The sequence below is a fragment of the Grampus griseus genome (assembly GCF_964374135.1).
Source record: "Grampus griseus genome assembly, chromosome: 1".
Lineage (NCBI taxonomy): Eukaryota > Metazoa > Chordata > Mammalia > Artiodactyla > Delphinidae > Grampus > Grampus griseus.
In genome coordinates, this window is record NC_139017.1 from 119,990,520 (window position 1) to 120,010,096 (window position 19,577).

Here is a 19,577-nt window from a genome sequence, read left to right on the forward strand (position 1 = left end):
ATTAAAAGTTACCTGAGTGGAATCAACATCTGAAGTAAGACCAAAATTTCCTTTAAAAACATTCTGAAGTGGATTGTAAAAATCATGAAGAGGTTCAGCAGACTTTTGTGTGTAAGCCTGAATTTTGTTCCAATCAACAGTCTTTGGAAAACCAAGAAGATTTGCTTAATGAAATTGCCTAGTGATTGCTGGAGCCTGACCTTATAACAAGTTAGCAGGCTAGTCTCCCAGTTGTAATTTTGGAGATTTTTCAGGATTTTCCCATTTAGTACTTTTTGTTCATTGCTGGACCTGGCCTTCACTGACAAGCATATGAATTTAGCTGATAAAAGTCAGAGAAACCAAGTTGATAAGTTTGAGTGACTAAATTCCTCAGCAAAATTCTGAGGATCATTGGTTACTTTGGGGAAATATTTAGCTGAAAAAATAAAAACAAAAAACTACCTGGCCCCCTGGCCCCCACTTCACCTTTAATCCAGGGAATATAAGAATTAAAAGTTTAGCCTCTGGATCCTCAGAAGCCTTAATTTTAAAGAGACAGGTTCTGACAAGAATAGAGAGTGGGGACAGTTTCAGAGGAAAGGAGAAGTTTGGCAAGAGAATTAGCATGGGAGAAATCAAGGTATAGAGGTAGATGGTATAGAAAGGAAGGAGAAAGATTACAGCAGAGGTGGAATCTGATATTGAGGATCCAAGGGAGAGACAAGATGGCATCAGGGGCAGAGCCTGAGACAAAGAAGTCAGGAAGACTAGATTGAGGCTTCAGGAGTCATTTTATCTCTCTTTCTTTCTTTGCCTCAGTTAACCTTAAAATCTTATTTGGTAGAGAGGCAATTTTAGACTCCTAATAACGTTGGGAAGCCTCAAAATACCAATCAAAATAAGCATTCCATTCAGTTCTAGAACTTTTTGAGCTATTATAGTCCAATTCAGTTTTATGGAAAGTAAGCCTGGAGATTTCAAAAGTTACTTGTAATGGTCATGGGTATTCTAAATTACTTTTGGTAAAGATGGTCTATTTAAGTTAGAAATGCAATGCAGAAGGACTGAAGTTCTTAAACATAAAATAGGTGAGCGTCCCTGTTAGGTATGGGCTCCCTCAAGACACTTGGATAACAGATCTCATTTCTCAGAGGTTTTTCCTCTAGAGTAAAAAAACAACTTTCAAACAGCTCAAAGAGCTTATGGAACAAAGAGTTCAATTCGAACAGATTGCAAGCTAATACCAGCTAGTCCTAAGGAGACATCTTGGCCCTGGAGGAGTCAGCCTGAAGACTTTTTTAGCCAATATCCAGAGGACAGACCCTTCCAAAGGAACAGGACAAAGTCTGAAAAGCTGGCACAGTTTCAGAGAAACAACCCTTGTTCCTGAAGGAATGGGTTGAAAGCTAGCTAGTTTCAGGAGAAACAGTCCCTGTTCTTAAGAGAATAAGCCAAAGCCTTCTCAGCAAGTTTCAATGAAACAGTCTGATCTCAGAATCAGACTGAATGGCGAACACATTTGCAAACGAATCAGTGGACAAAGGATTAATCTCCAAAGTATATAAACAGCTCATGCAACTCAATATTAAAAAAAAAAAAAATCATAAAATGGGCAGAAGACCTAAATAGACATTTCTCCAAAGAAGACATACAGATGGCCAAGAAGCACATGAAAATCTCCTCAACATCACTAATTATTAGAGAAATGCAAATCAAAACTACAATGAGGTATCACCTCACACTGGTAAGAATGGTCATCATCAAAAAATCTATAAACAGTAGATGCTGGAGAGAGTGTGGAGAAAGGGGAACCCTCTTACACTGTTGGTGGGAATGTAAATTGATACTGCCACTATGGAGAACAGTATGGAGGTCCCTTAAGAAACTAAAAATAGAACTAGCATATGACCCAGCAATCTCACTGCTGGGCATATACCCAGAGAAAACCATAATTCAAAAAGTGTCATGTACAAAATATTCATTGCAGCACTATTTACAATAGCCAGGTTATGGAAGCAACCTAAATGCCCATCGACAGACGAATGGATAAAGAAGATGTGGTACATATATACAATGGAATATTACTCAGCCGTAAAAAGAAATGAAATTGGGTCATTTGTAGCAACGTGGATGGATCTAGAGACTGTCACACAGAGTGAAGTAAGTCAGAAAGAGAAAAACAAACATTGTTTATTAACGCATATATGTGGAACCTAAAAAATGGTACAGATGAACAGGTTTGCAAGGCAGAAATAGAGACACAGATACAGAGAACAAATGTCTGGACACCAAGGGTAGAAAGTGGCAGGGGGTGGTCATGGTGGGATGAATTGGGAGATTGGGATTGACATATATACATTAATATGTATAAAATAGATAACTAATAAGAACCTGCTGTATAAAAATAAAAAATTCAGACTGAAGAGCCAAAAGAGTACTGACATACAGAACAAGGTCCTAACCAGAGAGATAAAATCTTTGAATAGATCTTGAATAAAGTCTGGAGAGCTTCAAATACAAGGAGGATTTGAGCTCAGATCCAGGAGAAAGTTGTACCTTCCAACTTCAGTCTTGGTGAATGACAATGGAGTCAATTGCGGGTATGGGACTCATTTGCTCATCAGCCCTGGAGCCATCTTAGGTTTTCTGTGGTCCCTGTATGTGCCACCAAAGTGGTAGTCTGAAATAAATAGACTACCAGATATTTCTCTAGCAAAGATGGGTTTATTCAGGTTCAGCAGAGAACTGAAATTCATGGCCTGAAACCATAGGGAGCCATGTGTAAGTCCCTGCACAGCAATGAAAGGAAAACACTTTTTTTTTTTTTTTTTCAGTACACAGGCCTCTCACTGTTGTGGCCTCTCCCGTTGCGGAGCACAGGCTCCGGACGCGCAGGCTCAGTGGCCATGGCTCACGGGCCCAGCCGCTCCGCGGCATGCGGGATCTACCCAGACTGGGGCACCAACCCGGCAGGCGCACTCTCAACCACTGCGCCACCAGGGAAGCCCAGGATAACACTTTTTTAAAGAGTAAAAGGAAGTTGGGAGGGCTATCTTAAGCAAAGAGTATACGGCTTTTCATTGGCTGAGTCCGCACGGGAAAGAAGAGGAGTCTTTTTTCTTGTTGGGCTCTGCTGTTATCACAGGGCATGAGAGCTTCCCCTGCTGGTCTCCCAACTCTATTTAATTTGTTTCTATTATTATTATTATTATTATTATTATTATTTTTACAGAATCCACTGGACATAGAGTTGAAGAAGGTAAACCATAACTCATAAACCTAACTATACCCAAATACAGCAGATGTAACACAATCAAAGTCACCTCCCAAATACATTGGTATTAAAATCAAACATCAGAGTAGAATTTTCCCTGCAAACTTTCTGTTTCAAAGACAAGTTAAATGTGAATTTTGTCTTTTTTCTGCTGAAATGTTGAGGAAGACATTTAAAGCTTTCTCTTGACTCTTTGTTTCCTGCAGTAAAAAGAATCAAATAGTTCAATAAAAAATCTTAACAACAAAAAGAGGAAAGAAGAAAGCTGTATATTGCCAGGAAATGAAACAATACTATACCTGGAAGGGATTACACTAGGATAGCTAATTAAACATTTGAAATCTTGGATGTATGAACTTATAATATTTGCTTCAAGCTTGGTTGCTTTTCTGGCTCTCTTTAATGTAATTCACCAGAATTAAGGTAATATGAAGTTAATACATTAAACACACATGCATGAACACACACCATGGTTCCACAAAGATAACAACATAGGCTGTATTGAATTTGGAGAACAAGTGTTGAAGAGGTGTAGATTTTAAACTCTTGCAGACAAGAGGTTTTTTTTAAAAAAAAAAAAAAATACACAGACTCCGGGAAAATATAATTTCTATGTAAGATATGTTCCCCGATGACAATCTATTCAACAAAATTTTTTAGCACTTACTACATGCAAAACTCCATGTTAAGTGCTCTCAGGGACAGAAGTGTGGCATTAGAGGGGAAAAATTATAATGTTTGAAAATGTGATGAAGACATTAAAGGTAAATAAAATTAGCTATGTAAATTGTGAAACACTAGTTTCATCACTCCACAGCTTCAGTGAAAGTATAAAAATTCTACCATTTCACAAGATAGAAAATAAACAAAAAGAAATACACTTATCTTGTCCAAATAATCTATCCTACTAAGTCTACTATCTGTTCTATTGCCAATATATACAGTATTATCATCATACTATACTGTTATGAAGAATCTAAAGGCAAATTAGACATAGACTGATCTTTAGCTCCCGCGCAAGTTTGGGAGTTCACAGAAACCTTTAGTTTCAAAGTTTTGTTTTTGTTTGTTCTTGTTTTGGTTTGTTTGTTTTTGTAAATTTCAACAAAGGAGTTTCCACCTTCTAAAAGCATTAGTGTTAAATCTGGAATAATATTCCATCTGAACATTTATGGTAAGAAATTGATTATTGAAAATGAAGACTGAAAGGTATATATGTTAGTTATAAATATTTTTCTGGAACATCAAACTAAAATTCTGTAAATGTTTCAAAATCCCACTGAACTACAATACATTTGCTTCTGTAACCCTTTTCCTCATCTTCCTATCCTAAATAATCAAGAAATTCTTGATCTTGATAACCCCTTGATCTTCTATAGAACTCAGGACTTAGCTACTCCTTTTAGTAATATGCTCTATTGCCTTTCTCCTCTGCCCCTCCATTTGAGGTGCCAAAGACAGGGAAAATATCCTTCCATTTTGTTATGCAAAGATTGCATAAAAATAAGAATGTTTATTTGCTTTGGTGTTAACAGTTAAAAGTTGTTTTTTTTTTTTTTTTTTTTTTAGATACTGGCATTGCTTGCTCATATATCTATTTTGGATATAGTTTTAACAGCTTGATCAAATATGGCTCATTGCAACTTTGATCTGTGTTCTTTCACCTTAGATTTATATATGCTTTAATAGGGTGATGGTGTCAGTTGCTGCATGCCTCACTACTTATATGCAGGAAAAAGGAAAGCAGTAGTTGTTATAGAGTAACAAAGATCAAGAAAAATGTTTGTCATATTTCCAAGAAGGAATAGAATAGCTCTGTACTTGTGAGTCCCCAAACCAATTTTAGAAAATTCAGGATATTTAACAATACGTGGCATAAAAAGATTAAAAAAGATAAAGCAGGACCAGCAATAGTCAGTAACAAAATATTCAGGATCATAGGACATGAGGAAAGGGCAGTATGAAGAAGACCTATATGCTCAACTAAGAGAGATAACAGTGAGAAAAGATGTATGAGGAAGTTCACACAGTATCTCATGGACGATAAACCAGGTTGGAGATGGGGGGAAAAGAGAATTGAAATTCACACAAATCTTCACAACTGAAATATATGGATAAGGTTGGAGTTAAACATCTGAAAATGAACATTAAAATTTATTTTTGTTTGAAGTTAAAGAGAATTGCTCAGGAGTAATGTGATAAACACATACACGGGAAGATTTTGTTTGTTTAGTGGCAATACTCAAAGTTCTCCCATAGGCTACAAGATAGAAGGAGGGCATGCTTAATGTCATTATGCTTATTCTAAATACAATCTTACTAAAGCTACTTAGAAAAACGTCTTGCATTTGCACGAATTGAATTAATGGCTCACTTTCTTGTTCATCATTCTTGTGGAAGAAAATAACTGAAGATTACATTATAGCAGAAAAACATGATCTCAGGATGCTCTTCCCAGGAGAGCTGTGTACAAGACCAAATAGAAGAGGGGGTTTGAACAGGAAGGCAGGTTTTAATTACAAGATCACAAGTGGCTATAAATTGCTTTCTTCAGAATGAGACATTTAGTGTATACATTTGAAGGGTAACATATCAAGTAAAAGAATATTAGAAAAATGTAAATTAATCTGAATGCTCTCTAGTGGGAGAGAACATTTTAAACAGGACAGGAAACCCAGAAACCACAAAAAGACTGACAGATTAGACTATACACAAGTTAAAATGCCTGAATGACAAATAAACCCAAACAAAATAAAAAGACAAACAATTTATTGAGAAAATATAGTTGATTGATATGATAAATGGACACTTTGTGTGTGTTTTTTTTTAACATCTTTATTGGGGTATAATTGCTTTACAATGGTGTGTTAGTTTCTGCTTTATAACAAAGTGAATCAGTTATACATATACATATGTTCGCATATCTCTTAGCTCTTGCATCCCTCTCTCCCACCCTCCCTATCCCATCCCTCCAGGGAGTCACAAAGCACCTAGCTGATCTCCCTGTGCTATGTGGCTGCTTCCCACTAGCTATCTACCTTATGTTTGGTCGTGTATATATGTCCATGCCTTGCTCTCGCTTTGTCACAGCTTACCCTTCCTGCTCCCCATATCCTCAAGTCCATTCTCTAGTTGGTCTGTATCTTTAATCCTGTCTTACCCCTAGGTTCTTCATGACATTTTTTTTTCCTTAAATTCCATATATATGTGTTAGCATACGGTATTTGTCATTCTCTTTCTGACTTACTTCACTCTGTATGACAGACTCTAGGCCTATCCACCTCATTACAAATAGCTCAATTTCATTTCTTTTTATGACTGAGTAATATTGCATTGTATATATGTGCCACTTCTTCTTTATCCATTCATCCAATGATGAGCACTTAGGTTGTTTCCATCTCCAGGCTATTGTAAATAGAGCTGCAATGAACATTTTGGTACATGACTCTTTTTGAATTATGGTTTTCTCAGGGTATATGCCCAGTAGTGGGATTGCTCAGTCATATGATAGTTCTATCTGTAGTTTCTTAAGGAACCTCCATACTGTTCTCCATATTAGCTGTACCAATTCACATTCACACCAGAAGTGCAAGAGTGTTCCCTTTTCTCCACACCCTCTCCAGCATTTATTGTTTCTAGATTTTTTGATGATGGCCATTCTGACTGGTGTGAGATGATATCTCATTGTAGTTTTGATTTGCATTTCTCTAATGATTAATGATGTTGAGCATTCTTTCATGTGTTTGTTGGCAGACGGTATATCTTCTTTGGAGAAATGTCTATTTAGATCTTCTGCCCATTTTTGGATTGGGTTGTTTGTTTTTTTCTTATTGAGCTGCATGAGCTGCTTGTAAATTTTGGAGATTAATCCTTTGTCAGTTGCTTAATTTGCAAATATTTTCTCCCATTCTGAGGGTTGTCTTTTGGTCTTGTTTATGGTTTCCATTGCTGAGCAAAAGCTTTGAAGTTTCATGAGGTCCCATTTGTTTATTTTTGTTTTTATTTCCATTTCTCTAGGAGGTGGGTCAGAAAGGATCTTGCTGTGATTTATGTCATAGAGTGGTCTGCCTATGTTTTCCTCTAAGAGTTTTATAGTGTCTGGCCTTACATTTAGGTCTTTAATCCATTTTGAGCTTATTTTTGTGTATGGTGTTAGGGAGTGATCTAATCTCATACTTTTACATGTACCTGCCCAGTTTTCCCAGCATCTTTTATTGAAGAGGCTGTGCTTTCTCCACTGTATATTCCTGCCTCCTTTATCAAAGACAAGGTGACCATATGTGCGTGGGTTTATCTCTGGGCTTTCTATCCTGTTCCATTGATCTATATTTCTGTTTTGGTGCCAGTACTATACTGTCTTGATTACTGTAGCTTTGCAGTATAGTCTGAAGTCAGGGAGCCTGATTCCTCCAGCTCCATGTTTCATTCTCAAGATTGCTTTTGTTACTCGGGGTCTTTTGTGTTTCCATACAAATTGTGAAATTTTTTGTTCTAGTTCTGTGAAAAATGCCAGTGGTAGTTTGATAGGGATTGCATTGAATCTGTAGATTGCTTTGGGTAGTGGAGTCATTTTCACAATGTTGATTCTTCCAATCAAAGAACATGGTATATCTCTCCATCTATTTGTATCATCTTTAACTACTTTCATCACTGTCTTAAAATTTTCTGCATACAGATCTTTTGTTTCCTTAGGTAGGTTTATTCCTATATATTGTATTCTTTTAGTTTCAATGGTTAATGGGAGTGTTTTCTTGATTTCACTTTCAGATTTTTCATCATTAGTGTATAGGAATGCCAGAGATTTCTGTGCATTAATTTTGTATCCTGCTACTTTACCAAATTCATTGATTAGCTCTAGTAGTTTTCTGGTAGCATCTTTAGGATTCTCTAGGTAGAGTATCATGTCATCTGCAAACAGTGACAGCTTTGCTTCTTCTTTTCCGATTTGGATTCCTTTTATTTCCTTTTCTTCTCTGATTGCTGTGGCTAAAACTTCCAAAACTATGTTGAATAAGTGTGTTGAGAGTGGGCAACCCTGTCTTGTTCCTGATCTTAGTGGAAATGCTTTCAGTTTTTCACCATTGAGGATGATTTTGGCTGTGGCTCTTTCATATATGGCCTTTATTATGTTGAGGAAAGTTCCCTCTATGCCTACTTTCTGCAGGGTTTTTATCATAAATGGGTGTTGAATTTTGTAGAAAGCTTTCTCTGCATCTATTGAGATGATCATATGGTTTTTCTCCTTCAATTTGTTAATATGGTTCATCACATTGATTTGCATATATTGAAGAATCCTTGCATTCCTGGAATAAATCCCCCTTGATCATGGTGTATGATCCTTTTAATGTGCTGTTGGATTCTCTTCCTAGTATTTTGCTGACGATTTTTGCATGTATGTTCAACAGTGACATTGGCCTGAGTTTTCTTTCTTTGTTACATCCTTCTCTGGTTTTGGTATCAAGGTGATGGTGGCCTCATAGAATGAATTTGGGAGTGTTCCTCCCTCTGCTATATTTTGGAAGAGTTTGAGAAGGATAGGTGTTAGCTCTTCTCTAAATGTTTTATAGAATTCCCCTGTGAAGCCATCTGGTCCTGGGCTCTTGTTTGTTGGAAGACTTTTAATCACAGTTTCAATTTCAGTGCTTGTGATTGGTCTGTTCATATTTTCTATTTCTTCCAGATTCAGTCTTGGCAGTTTGTGCATTTCTAAGAATTTGTCCATTTCCTCCAAGTTGTCCATTTTATTGGCATAGAGTTGCTTGTAGTAATCTCTCATGATCTTTTGTATTTCTGCAGTGTCAGTTGTTATTTCTCCTTTTTCATTTCTAATTCTATTGATTTGAGTCTTCTCTCTTTTTTTCTTGATGAATCTGGCTAATGGTTTATCTATTTTGTTTATCTTCTCAAAGAATCAGCTTTTAGTTTTATTGATCTTTGCTATAGTTTCCTTCATTTCTTTTTTATTTATTTCTGATCTGATTTTTATCATCTCTTTCCTTCTGCTAACTTTGGGGTTTTTTTGTTCTTCTTTCTCTAATTGCTTTAGGTTCAAGGTTAGGTTGTTTATTCGAGATGTTTCCTGTTTCTTAAGGTAGGATTGTATTGCTATAAACTTCCCTATTAGAACTGCTTTTGCTGCATCCCATAGGTTTTGGGTCATCGTGCCTCCATTGTCATTTTTTTCTAGGTATTTTTAAATTTCCTCTTTGATTTCTTCAGTGATCACTTCGTTATTAAGTAGTGTATTGTTTAGCCTCCATGTGTTTGTATTTTTTACAGATCTTTTCCTGTAATTGATATCTAGTCTCATAGCAATATGGTCGGAAAAGATACTTGACATAATTTCAATTTTCTTAAATTTACCAAGGCTTGATTTGTGACCCAAGACATGATCTATCCGGGAGAATGCTCCATGAGAACTTGAGAAAAATGTGTATCCTGTTGTTTTTGGATGGAGTGTCCTATAAATATCAATTAAGTCCATCTTGTTTAATGTATCATTTAAAGCTTGTGTTTCCTTATTTATTTTCATTTTGGATGATCTGTCCATTGGTGAAAGTGAGGTGTTAAAGTCCCCTACTATGAATGTGTTACTGTCGATTTCCCTTTTTATGGCTGTTAGTATTTGCCTTGTGTATTGAGGTGCTCTTATGTTGGGTGCATAAACATTTACAATTGTTATATCTTCTTCTTGGATCGATCCCTTGATCATTATGTAGTGTCCTTCTTTCTCTTCTAATAGTATTTATTTTAAATTCTATTTTGTCCGATATGAGAATTGCTACTCCAGCTTTCTTTCGGTTTCCATTTGCATGGAATATCTTTTTCCATCCCCTTACTTTCAGTCTGTATGTGTCTCTAGGTCTGAAGTGGGTCTCTTGTAGACAGCAAATATATGGGTCTTGTTTTTGTATCCATTCAGCCAATCTGTGTCTTTTGGTGGGAGCATTTAGTCCATTTACATTTAAGGTAATTATCAATATGTATTTTCCTATTCCCATTTTCTTAATTGTTTTGGGTTCGTTATTGTAGGTGTTCTCCTTCTCTTGTGTTTATTGCCTAGAGAAATTCCTTTAGCAGTTGTTGTAAAGCTGGTTTGGTGGTGCTGAACTCTCTCAGCTTTTGCTTCTCTGTAAAGGTTTTAATTTCTCCATCAAATCTGAATGAGATCCTTGCTGGGTAGAGTAATCTTGGTTGCAGGTTTTTCTCCTTCATCACTTTAGATATGTCCTGCCAGTCCCTTCTGGCTTGCAGAGTTTCTGCTGAAAGATCAGCTGTTAACCTTATGGGGAGTCCCTTGTGTGTTATTTGTTGTTTTTCCCTTGCTGCTTTTAATATGCTTTCTTTGTGTTTAATTTTTGACAGTTTGATTAATATGTGTCCTAGTGTATTTCTCCTTGGATATTTCCTGTATGGGACTCTGTGCTTCTTGGACTTGATTAACTATTTCCTTTCCCATATTATGGAATTTTTCAACTATGATTTCTTCAAATATTTTCTCAGTCCCTTTCTTTTTCTCTTCTTCTTCTGGAACCCCTATAATTTGAATGTTGGTACGTTTAATGTTGTCCCAGAGGTCTCTGAGACTGTCCTTAGCTCTTTTCATTCTTTTTTCTTTATTCTGCTCTGCAGTAGTTATTTTCATTATTTTATCTTCCAGGTCACTTATCCGTTCTTCTGCCTCAGTTATTCTGCTATTGATCCCATCTAGAGTATTTTTCATTTCATTTATTGTGTTGTTCATCGTTGTTTGTTTCATCTTTAGTTCTTCTAGGTCTTTATTAAATGTTTCTTGCATTTTTGTCTATTCTATTTCCAAGATTTTGGATCATCTTTACTATCATTATTCTGAATTCTTTTTCAGGTAGACTGCCTATTTCCTCTTCATTTGTTAGGTCTGGTGGGTTTTTCTCTTGCTCCATCATCTGTGGTGTGTTTTTCTGTCTTCTCATTTTGCTTATCTTACTGTGTTTGGGGTCTCCTTTTTCCAGGCTGCAGGTTCATAGTTCCCATTGTTTTTGGTGTCTGTCCCCAGTGGCTAAGGTTGGTTCAGTGGGTTGTGTAGTCTTCCTGGTGGAGGGGAATAGTGCCTGTGTTCTGGTGGATGAGGCTGGATCTTGTCTCTCTGGTGGGCAGGTCCACGTCTGGTGGTGCATTTTGGGGTGTCTGTGGACTTATTATGAATTTTGGCATCCTCTCTGCTAATGGGTGTGGTTGTGTTTCTGGTTTGCTAGTTGTTTGGCATAGGTTGTCCAGCACTGTAGCTTGCTGGTCGTTGAGTGAAGCTGGGTGCTGGCATTGAGATGGAGATCTCTGGGAGATTTTCGCTGTTTGATATTATGTGGAGCTGGGAGGTCTCTTGTGGACCAGTGTCCTGAAGTTGTCTCTCCCACCTCAGAGGCACAGCACTGATTCCTGGCTGCAGAACCAAGAGCTTTTCATCCACACGGCTCAGAATAAAAGGGAGAAAAAGTAGAGAGAAAGAATTAGTAGAAGTAGGAAGAAAGAAAGTAAGAAAGAAAGAAAGAAAGAAAGAAAGAAAGAAAGAAAGAAAGAAAGAAAGAAAGAAAGGAAGAAAGAAAGAAAGAAGATAAAGTAAAATAAAATAAGATATAATAAAGTTATTAAATTAAAAAAATAATTATTAAAAAAATTTTTAAAAAAAACGGATGGATAGAACATTAAGACAAATGGTGGAAGCAAAGTTATACAGACAAAATCTCATACGGAAGCATACACATACACACTCACAAAAAGAGGAAAAGGGGAAAAAATCATAAATCTTGCTCTCAAAGTCTGCCTCCTCAATTTGGGATGATTCGTTGTCTATTCATGTATTCCACAGATGCAGGGTACATCACGTTGATTGTGGAGCTTTAATCCACTGCTTCTGAGGCTGCTGAGAGAGATTTCCCTTTCTCTTCTTTGTTCTCAGCTCCCAGGGCCTCAGCTTTGGATTTGGCCCCGCCTTTGGGTGTAGGTCGCTGGATGGCATCTGTTTTTCGCTCAGACAGGACGGAGGAGCCGCTGTTTCCGGGGCTCTGGCTCACTCAGGCCGGGGGGAGGGAGGGACACGGAGTGCGGGGCGAGCCTGCGGTGGCAGAGGCCGGCGTGACGTTGCACCAGCCTGAGGCTCACCGTGCGTTCTCCTGGGAAAGTTGTTCCTGGATCCCGGGAGCCTGGCAGTGGCGGGCTGCACAGGCTCCCCGGAAGGGAGGTGTGGATAATGACCTGTGCTCGCACACAGGCTTCTTTGTGGCAGCAGCAGCAGCCTTAGCGTCTTCTGCCTGTCTCTGAGGTCCACGCTTTTAGCCGCAGCTCGCGCCCGTCTCTGGAGCTCCTTTAAGCAGCGCTCTTAATCCCCTCTCCTCGTGCACCAGGAAACAAAGAGGGAAGAAAATGTCTCTTGCCTCTTCAGCAGGTCCAGACCTTTTCTGGACTCCCTCCCGGCTAGCCGTGGTGCACTAACCCCTTCAGGCTGTGTTCACGCCACCAACCCCAGTCCTCTCCCTGAGCTCCAACCAAAGCCCGAGTCTCAGGTCGCAGCCCCGCCCACCCCGGTGGGTGAGCAGACAAGCGGGCTGGTGAGTGCTGGTTGGCTCTGATCCTCTGTGCAGGAATCTCCCCGCTTTGCCCTCTGCACCCCTGTTGCTGCGCTCTCCTCTGTGGCTCCAAAGCTCCCCCCCTCCACCACCCACAGTCTCCGCCCGCGAAGGGGCTTCCTAGTGTGTGGAAACGTTTCCTCCTTCACAGCTCCCTCCCACTGGTGCAGGTCCCATCCCTATTCTTTTGTCTCTGTTTTTTCTTTTTTTCTTTTGCCCTGCCCAGATATGTGGGAGTTCCTTGCCTTTTGGGAGGTCTGAGGTCTTCTGCCAGCCTTCAGTAGGTGTTCTGTAGGAATTGTTCCATGTGTAGATGTATTTCTGGTGTATCTGTGGGGAGGAAGGTGATCTCTGTGCCTTACTCTTCCGCCATCTTCCCCTTGTCCTCCGACACTTTGTGTTTTTCACATTTGATAGCCTTCTGTAAATTGATTTTAAAAAAGATAAAACCAAGAGGAAACAATATCAAATATTATAACTAGGCTATTCACAAAGAGGAAGTTCAATTGGCCAGCAACCAAATGTAAAGAAGCCTCTGTTTAATTATGTGACAGGAAAGTACAATAAAAAAACAAGGAAATAGAGTCCTTACTCATCAAATTTGAAATTAAAAAAAAAAGATCAAAGTCATCTATTCTGTCAACAATGTACAGAACTGGGCTATCTCATAGGTCACTCTGGGAAGGTGAGTTTCTACAAGCTTGCTAGAAAATAATGTGGTAATAGAATCTTTATCACATATACAAAGCATCTCTATGTAAGGACACTCAAACAGGAAATTTTTCATTACAATAATTGTTTATAATAGGGAAAAACTATAAAAACCTGAATATCAGTTTGCTGCAAATAATATATTGATTTTGGTATAAGAGGAAAATTTAATATGTATAAAGATTAAAGATAGAGGATCAGGACAGGAGAACAAAGGTTGGTACCCAAGCCAGCTAAGGCATGTTGTGGCATTGTGCTCAACCGAGGAATGTATTATGTGAGATACAAAAACTTTGTCTAGGACCAATTTAAAGAAGAAAATGAGACACAGTAAGCTAAAATGGAAATTGGGGGATTTCGAGTTTAAGATACTAGGTTTCAAAATCTAGCTCATCTCTCTGATCCTCTTTTTTCTCATCTGAACAATGGAGCTAAAATACTTAAATCACAGGGCTGTTGTGAAAATGAAAACAGATAATTTTAAATCACTCAGTGTAGCTCCTGTTAGAGTATAAGTACTCGATTTAGGGAAAGAACGCTGTAGGTATCTAAAGATTCCGCCAGTACCAGCTTCACTAGGGCCCATCTGCATATTGAGACCAGAGATTGGCACAGCATAAGGAGAAAAAGCCTGACTCATTGCTCATGCCAAACATGTAGATGAAGAAAAGTGTTATTTTGAGTTTAGTTGCTTTGAAATATTATTGTTGTTTTTCAGACACTTCCTGAGCACATAAATATTCATGAGTGCAAATCAAATATTGTAGTTATCATCCAAATTAAAAGACGTGACACCCCTTAAGAGGAAAAGATGCTTTAAAAAAGTACTTTTTAAAGTTTAGTACCTCCAGTGTAAAGTATAAAGCTTCAAAAGGGTATTGAAATTTATGGAGCTTAATTTTTTTTTAACAGAGAACAAAGAACTTAAGACTGGTTCTAAATGTCCCTATTTCCTACAAAGGAATAATAAAAGTTGCTTCTGTCATCATTTTAGGAAAGCCTTTTTGCAAATACCCATTCCCACCCCAAAAACCACAACCATTAAAAAACCTGTAGTTGAAATTTATGCAAAGAGTGTATGAGACAAAATCACAAAAGAAATACTGACTCACACACATATTCTTGCTTTACATAGGAAGGGAGGTAAGTCCGTGCAACTTCCGTGAGTTCTTCTCCATGATTTTCCTATGAAAGTTAATGGATATATAGAGTTGAGTGATGGTTGGTACATGGCAAATGTAGGAATATTCTTTATCCATTTTAACTGTTCTTTGGCCCTCTTTAAAAAAATTCCAGGTAAACATCTATAATACCTTTTAGGTGCAGATTTAGAATGGTTTTTATAGTAGAGTTTCATTTTACAGCTTAAATATGATACTCTACAAGTTTATAAAGGTGCATTACATTTGAGGGAGCAATCCCTAAAGTCAATCCTAAAGCATGAGTTAACCATATAAGAGTTAAACTATAAAGATATTCATCATAGTCTTTTTTGTATATGTGAAAATAAGGAATCAACATGTGTTCTGTAATAGATTAGCTTAATAAATCATCAGAAACCTATTAAACATAATGCTATTGTCATAAAAAATGTAAACTAAATTTATTACTTTGAGATGATATTTACAGTAACTTGATAAGTGAAAAAACGTTCCTTAATGTATGAAATAAGTCATATATGTTTTAAACATATGCATATACAGACCCAAGCAAAAACACACTGGATAATTATCTACAAGAATCTAAGTAAAAATATTGTTCACAGTAATTATCTTGGGGGATATTTTATATTTTAATAAATATTTTGCTTATCAACATGCTCTCATTGTTTCTAAAATCAATAAATATTTCTTTTTAGTCACACAAAATAGGATCATAAAAGTTATAGCTGCTAACATTTATTGATTGCTTACTATGGGCCAGGACATATTCAAAGCATGTGCTGTATGTCTTTTCATTAATATTTTCAACAACCTTGTTACATTAGTACTAGTTTTTTAAAGATTACTTTATAGGTGAAATAACTTGGGTATAGAGCGTGGCCATAGCAGAGGTAAGAGTGTTTACCCAGGCAGCCTGGCTTCAGAGATAATTTAGAAATTTAGCTTAATTAAATACATAATGTACACCACTTTAATGATCATGTGAAGTGTGCGTGTGTGTGTGTGTGTGTGTGTGTGTGTGTGTGTGTATGGTAGCCTCTTGTTTAGCTACTCCAAGGCTGGTTTAGATGTTCCCTCCCATCCTCTATGTTCCTATGGTATACACAGCAAACCTTTGTCATTGTAATCAACATTCTTTATGCTGTTGATTTACTTATATGTTTTGCCTTTAGACTTTGTAAGTTACTTAATATGAGATTGCATTTTTATATCCCCAGCATACAGGAAAATGCTCATCAAATGGAAGATCCTAAATAAATATTTGTTGAATGAATGAATGAATGAATGAGTGAATGAATATAATTCAAACCTGTCCCTAAGATGTATAAAATTACATTATTCGACATGATTCACACATCTCTGTGAGTACGGTATTTCAAAATAATTAATGGCAAGCCTTTCAAATGAGAGGAGAAGAAAGCATGTCTTTGCTTCTCTGTATTCTATCCCCACTCAAGACAATTGTAAAATAAAATCAGCAGGCACACACATATTAATTTTAAGAGAGGAAGTTTTTCAAATGAAGCACAAAAATACAAGTCTGTCTGAGAGGAAAATTCAGGGGGATGAAGAAAGAAATATATCTCTTATATTTTTACCAAAGAGAAATGACTCCATTCAAAACTTTATTTTAATTTTAAAGAAGGGGAAATATATATGAAGTGAGAATGAATTGTGCCAATTCAATGAACACTTTCATGGCAAAGTCTTTGGTAGATTTCAATCAGGTGATGCTTCAATCATGATGAATTTCTGTTTTCATTGTTTTGTTATTGTAGTCCCACTTCATAATGTAATTAACAAGTAAGGAAAGATACAAGGTCAAAGTAACAAGAAAATTGAAAATTTAGACAATGTTTTGATCATGGATCTATAATAATAGCACCTCTCACCCCCAATTTGACTTTCTCTAACAAATCTCAGAAAAGCAAACATTTTCATTCATCTAGGATAAGAAGTACAAGACAATTGTTTAAATTTTTTATTGAAGTTATATAAACTAATGTGAATAAAAATGAAGAATCATATAATGATCAAATTTCAGATGACAATCAAATTTCTCTTTAAACAGTGGGGAGGTTTACCATTGGTGGCAATGTTTTGATTCCGGTTTGAATGAACATATGGATGTAATGAATAACTGTTCGTCTGCTTTATAACAGGGAAGGAAGTTGAAAATTAACCATCTTTAGTTTTGTCATTTTAATTCTTAAAACAGCATAATATGACATGCATAGATGGGTTTATTCAGGATCAGCATAGAAAGATAAAAGGTTGCATTCACAAAATATAAATTCTAATATAGGGATTAAGAAATGTCAAATAAATTTTGGCCATCAAGGCAAATAAGTGTAGAGAACCTTCAATATTGGCTGGTATATCAGTTTAGTACAAGTTACTTTTAGATATTCTTAAAGTTCTTTGTGTCCTCTTCTTCAAAAATTGGTTTATAACTATACCTTTCTTTTAATTATGATGTGTGTGATGTCTTTGTTTAGTAGACTCTTTTGCTGAATGTCAAACTGACCTGTCTACAAACTTTGTTTCCAGAAATTTCAGGGACTGTTCTTGGATCCCTTTCAGTATCAATCAAGTGATGACTCATCCCACCCAGACTGTAGTTCCTCTGCTTAGGAACCACAGCATGGGAATCCATGGCATTCATTGGTGGCCTTCATGTTCCCTACAAGGTGTAGAGACAACTTAATTCTGGTATGTAAGGGAAATATGATCACTCTCTTTGTTTTAATGCTAGCAGCTTGAAGCAGTCATTTCATATGCTCTGAAGCAAAAGCTATCTGAACTCTTATGTTAAATAAGGATCATAAAAATAGTACTAGTAAATGTCACAAAGAGGGCCATTTTGTTAAATTTCATGGGTTTGCTTTAATCAATTCTACAGTGTAATAAGATTCATTAGTGGGCTGTGAGCTCCACTAAAACTGGCCAATTCAGGAGAGGTTCATGATGAGTCATTTCAGAAGCTTATTGTATGCTCTCATTCACCCTTGGAAGGAGATCAAGGAACATGCCATTTGAGATGCATGACTTGCTGTCCTAAAAGAAAATCTTTATGGCAGGAGTAAGATGTAAAATGGAAGTGTTTAGGCAGTGCCCCAAAGATCTATCTAGGAAAGGCCAACATCAAAGTTTTACATTTCCCAGCCCACTGTAAGACTTTAATGTCTAAAGGAAGTACAGGTCTGTATAGACTGTAAGTGAAAGCAAAAAGTTGGATATGTAGGCATACCCACACATTCAATATGAGAACAAAACAAACTAACAAGCTCTGGCAATAGTGTCCAAGTATGTCATTTTCTCATGAAAAAAATGTACATTGGTATTCCTTGGTCGACTGGAACATCAGTGTAAGTTTTCCAACTTCAGCAGGAATTTTTGAACATAGTGTGCATCAGTTATATACCCTTAAAATGTTGGCCACAAATGCAAACCAAAAGACAGACACATATTTGTATTTAATCTACATAATGGGCTGTTGGATGTTCATTATTTTAGCCATGCCTGGACATTGAGATTCCTTCCATTCACCTTGGATACTAAAGTTTTCTAAAGTAAAAAGGTTTAAGAAAAGTGTTTGCATAACTCAAAACTTAATCATATTATAGAGTCTAGCTAAATTTCCATGCTATAAATAACATCTAAGTGGGATAAATCAAGTAGTTTAATATCTTGGGCTTCTTTTGTATCCCATACCCAATGTTTTCTTCCCCAATTATGACTGTTCCAGTATGAAAATAAAATAGATGAAAACAAAACATTTTTGTTGTTAGCTGAAAGATGTCCGTGATTTTTAAAGAGCATTTAAGTCTTAAATAAAACATCAAAATTTCTCTGAATTTAACTATGAAAATGCTTATATATATATATATATATATATATATATATATATATATATATATATATATATATATACTATAATCTCAGTTTTCTTTAGTAGTATTTCAGGCCATAATCTTTACTATTTATGTTTAGAGAATTGCCTTATTTACAGTGACTATTCAGGAGAAGAAGTGGGAGATTTATAATATAGATAGTAATTTTTTCCTTTTTTGAATTTTCTACGAACATGTGATTTTTTATACAACATGGCTTGCTGAGTCTGAGAATTGAGGGATTTAATTTTATTGATAGAAGAAGAGAGAATAGAGTGTTTTATGTGGATAATTTATTTGATTTTACCATGCTGCATGTTTTTATAAGAAAAACTTTAAAGAAAATTAAACTCAGTAAAAAAGCACATAAAATGTTTTTGCAAAAAAACAAGTAAGGAAGTTTGCCTCTCCAAAGTGATGGGTAATGTTCTAGGACAAAAAGGGTTAAATTGCCTTCTGTTTGGAAATTGTGTGCTGTCTCTTGAGGTTTAATAAGAAACAGATGTTTGGGATTAATATGAATATTCGGAGTCCTCTGTTACTTATGAATTACTAAGAATTTACTACAAATTTTAAAGTTAGAACTAATTCAAGTAAATTGCTCTATCAATAATTTTTCTGTAGTCTGTCCCTGAAATTAAGCAAAAATATTTAAAACTAAAGCATAACAATTAAAACTCAGAGATTACCTTCTATTACTTATGAAGATGCAACCAGGGTAGAAGGTATATATTAACTAACTTTAATTAAGAGTATTCACCAAAAATTAAACATAAATGGTTTCAGAAAGTTCTTTTAATGTCTCCATACTATTCTCCAAACTGTATTAAGCACATATAGTTTATGTCTATTTAATCAGAAATAATATTAATATTCATGGAGAAAAGAACAGAATCAAGACAGAGCATGGCATGTGTGAGCAATTACATGAAGGTTTTTATTGCTGAAATTT